Source organism: Brachyhypopomus gauderio, chromosome 15, assembly GCF_052324685.1.
Source record: "Brachyhypopomus gauderio isolate BG-103 chromosome 15, BGAUD_0.2, whole genome shotgun sequence".
Classification (NCBI taxonomy): Eukaryota; Metazoa; Chordata; class Actinopteri; order Gymnotiformes; family Hypopomidae; genus Brachyhypopomus; species Brachyhypopomus gauderio.
In genome coordinates, this window is record NC_135225.1 from 4,048,674 (window position 1) to 4,061,414 (window position 12,741).

Sequence of the window (12,741 nt, forward strand, 5' to 3'; positions counted from 1 at the left end):
CTGCCTCCAGAGAGGTGGGTTTCCTCCAGGACCCCTCAGAGGACAAAAAATACAGTGCTTTTAAAACACGTCTCTTACAGATTGTCTAGCTGTTTGTGTCTGGACGTGCTCACTGCACCTTCTTATTGCATATGTTGGGTGATTCTAAACGGTCAGAGCCGATGTCCCATATGTTGTCCCTCCTGGGTGACCACCAGCAACCATTGTTTTCTTTTAAGACAGCTTTTCTTGCAACAGCTGCATCTAGACCTTTGTGTGGCTTTGTAGAGCTCAGCCTACCACACACCGCCTAGAGAGGCTGACAAAATATCCTGTCAGGCAGCAATGTCACATGGCCGCCCCCCCCCCCCCCCCCCAGCATCACAGTCTGGGCAACCCTACCTCGGCCTACCACAGCTCTCTGCTTCTGCCATATGCTTTGGTGCCAAAGTCAAGAAATGCCACTGTCCCACACTGTCCCACAGCTTCAAAAGGCTGGGAGGCAAATAGCCAGCGCCTTTTAGGGGCTGCAGGCATCAGCTGTTCCAAGAGCCTCCTGTTCCTCACAGACACAGACTCTGGGAGTCATTTCCTCTGTGATGCAGGTGCTCGGATGAGTGTCCTGCCTGCCCTGGTTGGACATGGAATCAAGACGCATAGACCTGATCTTCATCCAACAGCAGATCCGTTCTCATTTAGTCACTCCAGCCCCTCCCAGGTTCAGTGCGCTCTCCGTCTCAGATGACTCCTCGTGCAGAGTTCCTGGGATTGATGGAGTCCATGGGCTCCTGTGCAAATACAGGACTAATCCCCACGTTCTGATACTTTTAAGAGCCTACTGAGAGAGGCTGGAGAACAGGACGTGTTTCAGTTTTGTTTTTGCTTCCATGTTCAGCTAAGCTAAAATGAAAATGACATTTTTTTTTTTGTTATTATTGTGTTATGGTGACAAGCAAACAGTCAAGAATAAAATGAAAATGTCATTGTACATTTTTTTTTACAGAACGAGATGTGGCAACCAGTATCATGGGATAATTATATGGCTTTTATTGTCTTAAAATTAACATATTTCTGCTTATCATAAGAATTTTCACCAATGAAAAGAAACTAAACGTTTTAATTACCTGTGATAATTACATTCTACTGTTGCCTTATCGTAATTAATAAATCATGAACCCATTAATCAGTCTCATTAATCAGTTTCAATTTACAAATCTCAATTTCATCTTCATCGATGTAATCAATTCAGAATTATTACGATTCCAAATGTTTAACTAATGACAGCAACAGTAATCATTTGCTCTCTGAAGGATTTGAATAACGAATTTATTTGAAGATTGTGGCAACAATCAGTGTTTGAACCCACAACAAACATCTTGGTGACAGCGATACTGTGATGCTGAGGACCCGTGAGCAGACAGAGCACTGGGAGAAGGTGGCAGAGGCACGTCTTTGCTCACGTCAAGTCGCTCACGTCTTTACTCTCCATTAGGGCAGTAAACAACAGGAAAAAACCAAGCACTCACTATAACACCTATGAGCGCTGGTCAACTGGACCTGTGGACATGTATAGAGACAGGGAGAAGGACCAGAATCAAGCAACAGGTGTAGAGAGTGTGTTTGTAGGACGTGACTGGGAGCGAGGGAGTGATGTAACAGGTGGGTGGGTGTGTGTGTGTGTGTGTGGGTGTCTCCCTTGAGCCAAGGAGCAGGCTCACCGTGACAGATGCATTTATTAACACAGATTACTTTTAAGACAACAGTCAATATACATGTGTGTGGTGAGAATGAATGTGTGCATGTGCGTACACTTGTGTAATTGTGTACACTTGCGTGATTGCAAGGGGGTGGGATTTGCTCTCGTGGTTCTTCTGTGGAGAACAAGTGGCAAGTTGTGACAGCAGAGGAACGTGGCTGTATGTTAATGGGCTGGTTTTGTTCGAGCGTGATGACAGAACAAAGGACAATGGCGGAGGTTTTAACAACTAACAAAGTGAGGGGTGTGTCTGAACCTGGGGAAGGCAAGATTATAATGAGATGTCGTGTTGGTTAGTAAAGAGGCAGAGTGAGTGTGTGAGATTGCATGCAAAGAGGAGAGATAACTTTGTACACAAATATTGAATTTAAGATTATATTAAAGATGGTTTGAATACAAAGCACACATACATTAAAATAATATTTTACTCCTCAAACTAGGTTTGTTAATAAAACTGTGATTGAGATGAACTTTGCTCTTGTAATGTGTATTTCCACATGTTAATTTGGGTAGTTACCCACACTTGCTGGATTCTTCTGAAATTAGGGATTTCTACTGCTGGTTCCTTGGTGATGAAGAACTTCCTGGTCCCTCTGATACTTCTGTCAGGGACAGGGTTCTGGGGTTTTGACAGATGCTTAATAAACGGGATTGATCGCCTTCGTTACAGGCCACATGACCATGTTTACAAGCTTGCTGTTGCCGTGGTAATGGTAATCATCAGCTGGTCTTGAGTTAACTCAAAGGTACCCTGTCTGGCTGTTGCCATTATTAAAAGGTTCACCTGGTGCTGAACGAAAAGACCAAAGAGGTGAAGAATCAAAGTTTCTCTTTGAGATCTAACCTGCGTTGAAGTGAAATCCACAGAGAACAAATCTCTGTGGGTCAAAGGTATTTAAACATGTGAGCGCGGCGTGCTATCGAACACACCCCTTTTTCTCCATAGCAACAAGATTTCTCTGTGTGTTTCTGTTGATGCTGCAGCATGCCGGGATCAAGTAAAATTTAATGGCTGCCAACAAAATCAACCTTGTGTGCCTCTCGGCGAAACATTTGAAGGAGATCGCCCTGTTGCTGAAGGGGCTCTTCAACTTAACAAGCCCATCGTGAAGGGGATACGAGGCGATGTTTAGAATGCTCATCACCTTGTTATGTCTCTTCCTTTGTGCATCGTACGCATAAGGTCTACCTTCTGATCTGGCTTTTCTCACAAGCTTGTTCACTCTGTTAGCATCTCTTCCTTTTAGACCACAGCTCCTGCAAACCATTGCTTACTGTCCGACAGAACATCTGCAGAATCTTGTTGAAGACATTGGAGGAACGTTGTCTCCACAGGAAGTAGGAGCGAGTCTGGCCATATTTGTAGAGGGTCTCCTTGCTCTTGGTCCTCGCCAGTTGGCTGTCTAGGTGCACTAAAGGCAATATGTAGGAGTGGACCATCTCACAAACTTCTCAATGGAGATGGGGGTCAGAATGGGCATGTGTGACCAGTTCCTTCCTCATATTGTTTACTTTCCAGTTAGTAGCCTCGAAAGATCCTCTCAGAGCCTCACCCGAAGTGGACCAGGTTATGATCCAATCTCTCAAGTCGGGGGGAAGGCTGGGAATGCATGCATCTTTGATGTCGTGTCTGGTTGGAGAGTCAACAAACCGCGTGAAGTTCATCATTTAGGGACTGGGATATCCCCGCATGATAATGATTGAGCCGCGGCCATTTTTCTCCGGTCGCACTGTCTAAGCGAAATCAGTTATCGCAAGTGCGCAAAAAAAATATATAAAAATAATAATAATAAAATTTTTTTTTGCTGTTTTCATCGGTTTGTAGGAGGTTCTTTCCAGAGATTTGGTAATATGATGAAATTGAATGTCCGCTTTCTCTCATCCCGTTAGAAGAATTCGCATTTTTGAGCCTTCTTGAAATTTTACTTCGCGTTCGGACCGTTCAAAAACATCGTGGGACTGTTCAAAAGATATTAATAGATAACTGGACCGTTACGTTATATTCTTCTTTATTGTTTCCTTAAGTTTTATCCCAATCTGTACAGTTTAAGATTCTTGAGTTTTTTAAGGGTCTCAAGACAACGTGTTGGTCCGATGAACCATGATAACGGCGGGCACGGACTAGCCACATGCTAAAACTAGCGCACATTTCTTGATCACAAGATTTCCTTTCGTTTTAGGTTAAAAAAATAGGGCCGATTTAAATGTGAATATCTTTGGACTGGCTTGATCAAATTTGACAATTAAGGCATCTTTTTGTAGTTACATTGTGCTGCATCTAATAAAACTATTTTAAATTTGATTGCCCGTCAAAGATAATGACAGAGGAGATGAAGTCTGTGAAATCATGATGGAGCCAAAAACTCCCTCTGACTTCTCACTAATGCCATTTGTTCATCTTATTCCTTATGATGGAAGAGAGATGTGGCTTGCATCACTTCTGCTAACATTACAGCGTAATCCCCACCCTACAGCCGTGGTGTTTGCTCCTTATTTCACCAGGAATATGTTGTTGGTATACCATGGGAGCAGGCCAGGAGTTTCTCTTGAGCGTTCCTTTGAGAACATGTTCACAGTGGACTCTTAAGAGACTAAAGAAGAAAACAAAAATTAAGGAAGTAAGATAAGTCAAAATTATTAGCAATACATACAAGATGGAACAGTTGCCATGGGCAGTCATTAAAATCATTACTTTTTACAGTCTGCCAAATCATCTGCCTGAGTTTATGAATGAAACTGTCAAATACTGGTTTGACAGCCACTGGTCAAGCATCACAAGGGACCAGTGGCTGTTTTATACCACCATCAGTGACATTATTGTTTCTCTGTTGATCAAAATGGATCTTTGATAAATGGAGGGGCCAGATGCTACTGCTATGTTTATAAACATGAGGGACACATGGAAGCTGTTTAGTCTTTTATGGAGAAGTTTGGAGGCATTTCACTGGCACAGTCTCTGAATATATAGTACCTGGGGAAAAATGTACAACCCCGACCATAATCTGAAACAATGAAACATTTTACACAATACTTAAAGCAAGTTAACGCAAATTATTTCCTCAACAGTAGGAAACTAAGACCTTGTTTCCTAACTGAACACATTGCAGATGTATACCATAACATGCATTTACATTTTCTCTCACAAAACCCACACACACTCTTCTGTTGACCCCTTTCAAGCCTACAGAAAAGGGCAATACACACATCACCTTCATCATCAGTCAGGAGTCCTGATTTGCTGATGTCTTTGATGTGAATCTGATTGAGTTGACATTTAAGAGGCACACAGAAAGGTTAGAAAAATGCATTTAATATCTTTTTAGCATAATTCATAGAGAGAGAGACACTGTGAATAAGTAAATATTTTTATATAGCCTTTTTAGAACTCCAGTTACAAAATCTCTCAGAATAAAAGTACTAAGGATTAAACACTCCCCCACACACACACAAAAAAACAAAACCACACAATTAAAACAATATAGAAACAAAGGTTAGGAAAAGTACCAGTTTAAGACCCACAAGGGTCTTAATATATTTCCTAAATTTGCTTGAATTGAATTCCAGAAGGTATGCTGTTCCAAAGGTGGGACAGTCAGAAAAAGCATAAATTGCTTTTCCCTCTTTACATAGTTATTGCAACAACCAGGAGTCCCAAAGACAGTGACGACAGAGACAGAGTAGCAGACAGGAAAGCCATTCAGTGCACCTATCAAAAACATCTGGTCCTGTGTCAAATTACTGTGTTCACATTAGAGAAAAGAGAAAAACTGGGAACAGGGAAGAACTGGAGATCAGAGGCAACAGTAACACCGATGTAGTACTAGACCTAAACTAGTACTAGACCAAACTAAATAGATTTGATTTGCCATGAGTACCTAAACCTCGAGTTTAATTAATGTTCTAAGCATGTCCCCTTAAACATCTCAGTGATCAATAAGAACATTGCTTGTAGTTTTAGAAGCATTCGATAAATCGTTTACCAACTTTCTCCCTCTCTCGCTCTCTCTCTCTACCTCTCTTTCTGTACATGCTTTTATCCTCATGCATGTGTATTATGCATGTCTGTCCTCATGTGGCGATAACGGAGTTTCCACTTCACTACACGGGCCAGCTTTGAAATCATGTGTTTGAAGTTGGTGGGGACAGGGGAGATTAAAGCTGATCTACCAAACAAAAAGCAGCTTTAAACTGCCAAGAGAAAGACATTACAGCAAATGCACTTCATTCCACTTCACAGTGCAGCTCAGGCAGCAACACCTGTACGTGACTGTCTTTGTGCTCACCATTAGAGCAGAACACACAGATTGAATCAGAAGGACTTGCACATGAGCTGAGTGCACAATTCTGATGATAATATTAATGATAATCAGGCAGTCTGGTTCTGATGGCTGTATGGATAATCAGCCTCCAGACTCTTGCCAAACTGGGGCATGTACCACATTGTGTGTCCAACATGATCCTGAGGTGACACTGAGGGGCAAAATGATCACACAGGTGACTCTATAGACTATTGCTCTGCAATAGACCTATAAGAAATAGGCCTATTGCTTCTGTACTTCCTATCTCTTTTTAAGATTGTTAAGATTATTTTCACGTTATAAAATATCATTTCTACTTAAAACAGACACAAACATATCTTCAGATTAGGGTCAGATTAGGGTCAAATGACGCTAGGACCTACCAGATATTACTCATGAATAAAATACATTTGTTTGGTGAACATGGGGCTGGCCCATCCGTATTCGGCTAAGGGAACGTTTGAAAACACCACGTACATACTTAATGCACTATGGGGCGAGATCACATCGGCCCCATGCAGAGATCAACAAATACAAAAAAACGTGTGTGTAGTTTTATTAACAAGACTGATGCTGCTCGGGCTTTTGGAAACTCGAAACTGACCACTAAATGTGTGTATTCCTCAGATAAATTCTCAAATGTCATGTTAAGCACACAGGCATCAATAAACGTCTGTGGAATACTGTGTGTACATGGTGTCCCTTCATTCCTGTATAGGAAACCTGTGTGGGGAACCGGCCTATTCAGTAGAAATAGGTTTCATTTGTATCGTTAACAAATTTAGCAGCTCTAAACATCTGTTTATCAATGTGTACCTTTTTATCTGTACTTAATTCATACATCGAGCTGTTATCATTTTGTCTTTGGGTGTTCTGAATTGTATTCATGGTAAACATGCTTACACTCTAATCTTCTATCCATAAGCATCAGTCATCAGGAAGAATGTAAACATCCGCCATCCATCTGTCTTTCCCCTTCTCTCTTCCTCCCCCTCTCTAGGTTCTTTGTTTAGACTCAGTTTTCCTTATTGTCTTTTCCCACTCCCCCCCCCCCCCCCCCCACCCCCCCGCTGTCAACGGAAGCTTAAAGAAATGTGTAACAGTGCAAAACAGAGTACAGATTTAAAGGGAGCAAGTTGTTCTGAATTTTGTACGAAACTGTGATTATGAGGTTAAAGTTCAGAAGGCTAGCTTTAAAAGGTACTTAAATATATGCTGACTATGATGAATATTTTTTTTATCCAGTTGTACATGGTGACATTGTTAATTTAAGCACACTTAAACACACTGAAAATGCATTGGATCATAAAAAACAACAGGTAAACAGCCACGATGCAGGCGTAGATGAGAGAGACTAGCACAAAGGTGTGCAGCACACTTCAGAGGGTGAGGTTACAGTTCAGGTGAAGATGAACTTGTACCAACACAGTGGAATAAAGATAAATTAAAAGGGAAAAAGATAGATAACTCATGATAAAAATGATGCTACTTAACCTATTAAACATGAAGGAAACGGGATCGTGAGCATGTATGACTTCAGTAGATCTGGGCTTCATTGATGATAGGACTTCAGTGGATCCACAGCCCAACCCCAGAAACTCCAACACTTCTCCATATACACACCTGAGACCTAGTAACATTAACAAGTCACATGACATTTTGGAGAGAAAATGACAAGCAGTGCTCAATTTGGACATTTAGGGGTGTAGTCTCTTAGGGGTGTGGTCTGTTGGGGGTGTAGTCTCTTAGGGGTGTACTCACTTTTGTTGCTGGTGGTTTAGACATTAATGGCTGTATATTGAGTTATTTTGGGGCAAGAATAAATTTACACTGTCATATAAGCTACATACAGACTACTTTTCAGTGTGTCAAACTGTCATTTTGTCAGTGTTGTCCCATGAAAAGATATACTTAAATAATATCTGCACAAACGTGAGGGGTGTACTCACTTTCGTCGTGATGAACTGTGTGTGTGTGTGTGTGTGTGTGTATATATATATATATATATATATATATATATATATATAGAGAGAGAGAGAGAGAGAGAGAGAGAGAGAGAGAGCGAGAGAGGATGAGCAACTCTCAATCCTTCTTGTAGCTTTATAAAACCTGCTATCTGTGCTATCTGACTCAGAGTATTTGTGTTGATGCTATACTTATTCTGTGACCCTGTCACAATATATGAAGTCAAAAGTTTCAGTACAAATATTGAAATCCTTTTCAGAAAGGTTTTGCATTGCAGAGGTTTCTACAAGTACTTGAAAATTATATACAATATACAAACAAAAAACCCTTACTTTGACTATTCAGACCATTTTAAGCCTTTATAAGACAGGTCTCTAAAACGGGCAGCGCAAATCCTTAGTTTGAGCTGATACTTTCTCCTTGCTGGTTTGGCAGGCTTGCGTTGCTTTAGAAAGAAGCAGTTCTGCCCATAATCCTCGTGCAACAACATGCCTTTGAAGTATGCTATGGCAGTCACATAGTTGTGGTTGCCATGGGCTTGATAAAGATAAATTCTGAAGCAGTGCTTCCTTAACACCAGGACACTGCGTAATCTTCCACTGACAGATGAGGCCAAAAAAGCAGAGCTCATTCTCTTCCACTGCCACATCCTTAGTTAGTTATGCTGCTATGGATTAGCCTGCTGGAGCCATATGCTAATCACTGGCACGTGAGCTATGTACATTTAAATCAATGGTGGTTTAAACTGATGTCCACACACTCAGTCTGTATTGTCTATCTTTTTGCATGCTTCTACCCAAGACAATTGCATGCAAGCACCTACAAGCACCTGGGAGATGCCGGGTTGGATGTGCCATTGCCGCAAGAGGACGTGCTGATGCTAGCTCCTACCTGAGGCTCACCATCTGCACTGAAGAGACTGTGGCTACTTGGCTGGGGAACTTGAACCTTAACTATAACTGTAGAACCACCTTTTGTCCACAAATACGGACTTGTGCTAACGGGCCGCCCAATGGAGGATGGGTTCCCTTTTGAGTCTTGGTCCTCCCGAGGTTTCTTCCTAATCCCCACCATCATAGGGAGTTTTTCCTTGCCACTGTTGCCTATGGTTTGCTCATTAGGGATCTGGACCCATACTATTGTAAAGCTGCTTTGTGACATGTGTTGTAAAAAGAGCTATATAAATACATTTGACTTGACTTGACATTCTACTAGTACCACAGCTCTGTACCATCAACAATAGTTTCCTTACAACTTCTACTTTGGTAAATTTCATGCAAACTCTCCCGAGCAGCTGGTATATATACTTCAGTATGTTCACTGACTTCTAAGTGTTATATTTTAGAAGCAGTTAATTGGCGGTTTTATTTAACTTGTTTTCTAATTCTGAAGTTATGTAATGCCTGACACTCGTTAGTCATCATGAGAGCACATTTCTTACATTTATTTGACAGTCTTGGTTACAACATTTACAGACACGATTTGTTAAAGGATTTACCTTAATTTTTAATTCTCAGTCATAGTTTTTTTTTTTTTGCTTAATAGTTGCAGTCTTGCAATTAAAATATGACAAACCTGTGCCTAGGCATCTTATATTCACAGTATGCATAGACCATCAATAGACCGTCACCTGTTAACAATTGCTGACAAATGTTAGATTACATACTAGTTAATTCAGCATGTGGTCTGATGCTAGATGACATACACTTTACAAACATATGACCACATTACACTTTGTAATGACATTTGAAGTGATATTAAATCAATATTTTGCAAGTGTTTTCTATTTAAAAAATTGATTATGAGATGAAAACATTAACAGAATACATACTGAACAGCTACTTAAACTAAAACTTTATTAAAGTTCTTACACTATTCCAATCAATAACATTTACACATGAAGACCAAAATATTTTTGTTTTTGTTAGTGTTACTGAACCCATCTAAGGTTTCAAAGCAAAACTTCACCTTACAGTGAAGTATAGATTCATTATATATTACAATCATTTTACATACCAAAATAAATAGAACCACATGTTCTATGAACTCTGTGACTTTGAAGACCTCTATTGTAAAAAGCCTTTATTGAGCTTTTTTGTGATTAACACAAAATATTGGGTTTTATCGTCTTAATCCTTAAGGAAAGTATACATAGTGTAAAATTATTTGTCAAGATAAAAGGTGAATAAGCTATATAAAACAATAAAATACCAATTACACAGGTCTGCAAAAAAATATTTTTAAAAAGTTGTTTGAAATTTGATAACTGTTTTTTATGTATTTCTCAGTGCTGATTTCAAAAATGCAATCCATTTTTTTCTATCACGTCAGGTTTTCTCACAAAAAAGGGATTATTTTTGGGCAAAATAACAAAATTTGACCAATTTTTCACATTTTTCAAGCCCAAAAAGCCCAAGACTTATCTTGATCACCTAACTTTTTACCAAAATAGGCAAAATATACCTTTTCAACAAAATCGGAGATGTTTCTTGGTCGCTTTTTAATGGTATAGTTACCACAAATGTAGCAGAAGCAATCTGGTGAGTTTATACATCCTCTGGTAGCCATTGTCCATAAAACACCTTGTACTTTAGGCTAAATAACAGTTTGTGGAGATCTTAAAAACCAAAATTCAAACTTACTAGAGTACTGAACTATTTATAAAAAATATTGAAAAAGCTAAAACTAGACAAGCAGTTTGTGAAATAACTGCACATGATGGAATTTTTTCACTATTTTTCCCAAAATCAGCGTTGAAAATACTATAAAAATCACTTATTAAATTTGAAACAATTTTTATGTCGCAGACCTGTGTTATTATTCTCTTAATTTTCTATAATGTAGTTCATGATAAACCATTCTCTACATGTGTTGATAAGTTAAAAACGTTTACAGTGTATGTACTAAAATATGATTTAATATGTACATTTTAGGTTTTTATGAATGTATGAATTTACGAGTGCATGCTATTGCAATGCACATGTGCAGATTTTGCACCATAACACAACATTTGAGAAGATTTTGATAAGGAAATAAAACTGGACTTGACCAGTGTTGTGATTTTCATCTTAATCCCTTCATAGTTTGTTTACATTACAGTATAGAATCAACAGCTTATCATAATTTATATATTTTGACAAGTCAAAGTATTAATCAAATCTCTAATATTAATCACTATATGTTTTGCTTACATTATATTATTGCTCAAGTTGTTTATTAGTAAGAATGTCGGTATAAGCGCTTGTGTGCCTTCCAATACTCTATGCGTTTGCAGTAGGCTAAAAATGGGATGTGTGAGAGGAGGCTCACTGTGACCTTATGTGGTAAGGCCAGGTAGTAAGACCTCGCTTCCAGAATAGAGACAGCTGTAGGTTGAACAATGGAATGTGCAGTTCCTATGTTTAGGAAGGAAAGCATATATAATGGTGAAGAGAGCAGACAGCTTCAGAGCTGCACATGGGGTGACATGATTAGGTAATGTGAGCTCTCCAGAGATCTCTGTATTAAATTAATTAATAGGCCTATGTGTATTTTTTAATAAAAGGATAAAGACAAGACTGGTAATGTTTTCTTTTGCAATCAACGAACACGCTGCGCTAAGGTAAGAGAAGGTTAAGCGCGACATTTTGGTGACCCCGACGTGATTGCAAAATAATTTGGAACTTTTTTCTTTTCATCTAATGACTGACAGTTTGACCGTGCCGGCACAACAATAGTGGTAAAGCAGAACCTGTTAAAACAAATCTGCAAAATTTGAATTGCAACTAAATTGTGGTGAACTGACAGTACTTGGATGATTCTAAATTAAATCCAGTCTTGTCTAAAAAGGTAAAAGTATAAGTATACTATGGAAAATGGGTTTGAGTCCCATAAAGGTGATTTTAGGGTTCGAGTCCCTACCGGCAAAATGAAAGCTAACAAGTTTTTGTGTAATAATGAAAACTAACAAGTTTTTATTTAAGGTTTATTCCGTGGTGTGGCGGCCGATCCGTTCCTTTGACGAGAGGAACGAGACCTACGCAAGTTCGAGTCTTGCTAGCTAGGTATTGATATTAACCTTTGGATCTTGAGGAGTCCATAAATTAATATTATTTCGATAAAGCAAAAAGCCGGATAATGCACCTGAATTGATTGAGGATGGTAAAACCTCACGGTGTCAGAACGGAACTCTCGTTCTATATTTAGAACTTCTGGGTGAGTATCTGTTTTTATCAACGTATGTAACTGGTGAGGAAAATGCAAGTTTTATAAATGGTTTTAAGTAGAATATAATGTTAGTTTTAAGGGTATGGAGTACCTTAGTGGAACAGATGAGTGTGACTAGTAAAGTGATTCATACTATTGAAGAATATCATAAGCAGTGTGATATTTGAAGGGCTGGCTGTTATGTGACAGTATGGGTGACCAACACAGAATCGTGTGTCCTCAGATGTAATTAATTGATCAAAATAAAACATTAGAGTCTCGTATGTAATATGTGACTCCTCCCTCATTTGTATTTAATTTATTCAGGTTTCCCCTTTGGTTTGGTCCTGCATATATTTAGTATCAGCTGTACCTTGTGTCTTTGGCGATTACGTTGAGTATTCATTTGCATAGTAAGTAAGGCGTGCTGTGGGTCATGTTGTATAATTAAGTCTATTGCATCTGTTTCTGTTCCATGCATTGTTTGCATATTGTATATAAGTTCTCCTTGTGTCTGGTCGGTAAAGCTTAGTGATCGTGCGTGGATATTTTCTCGTC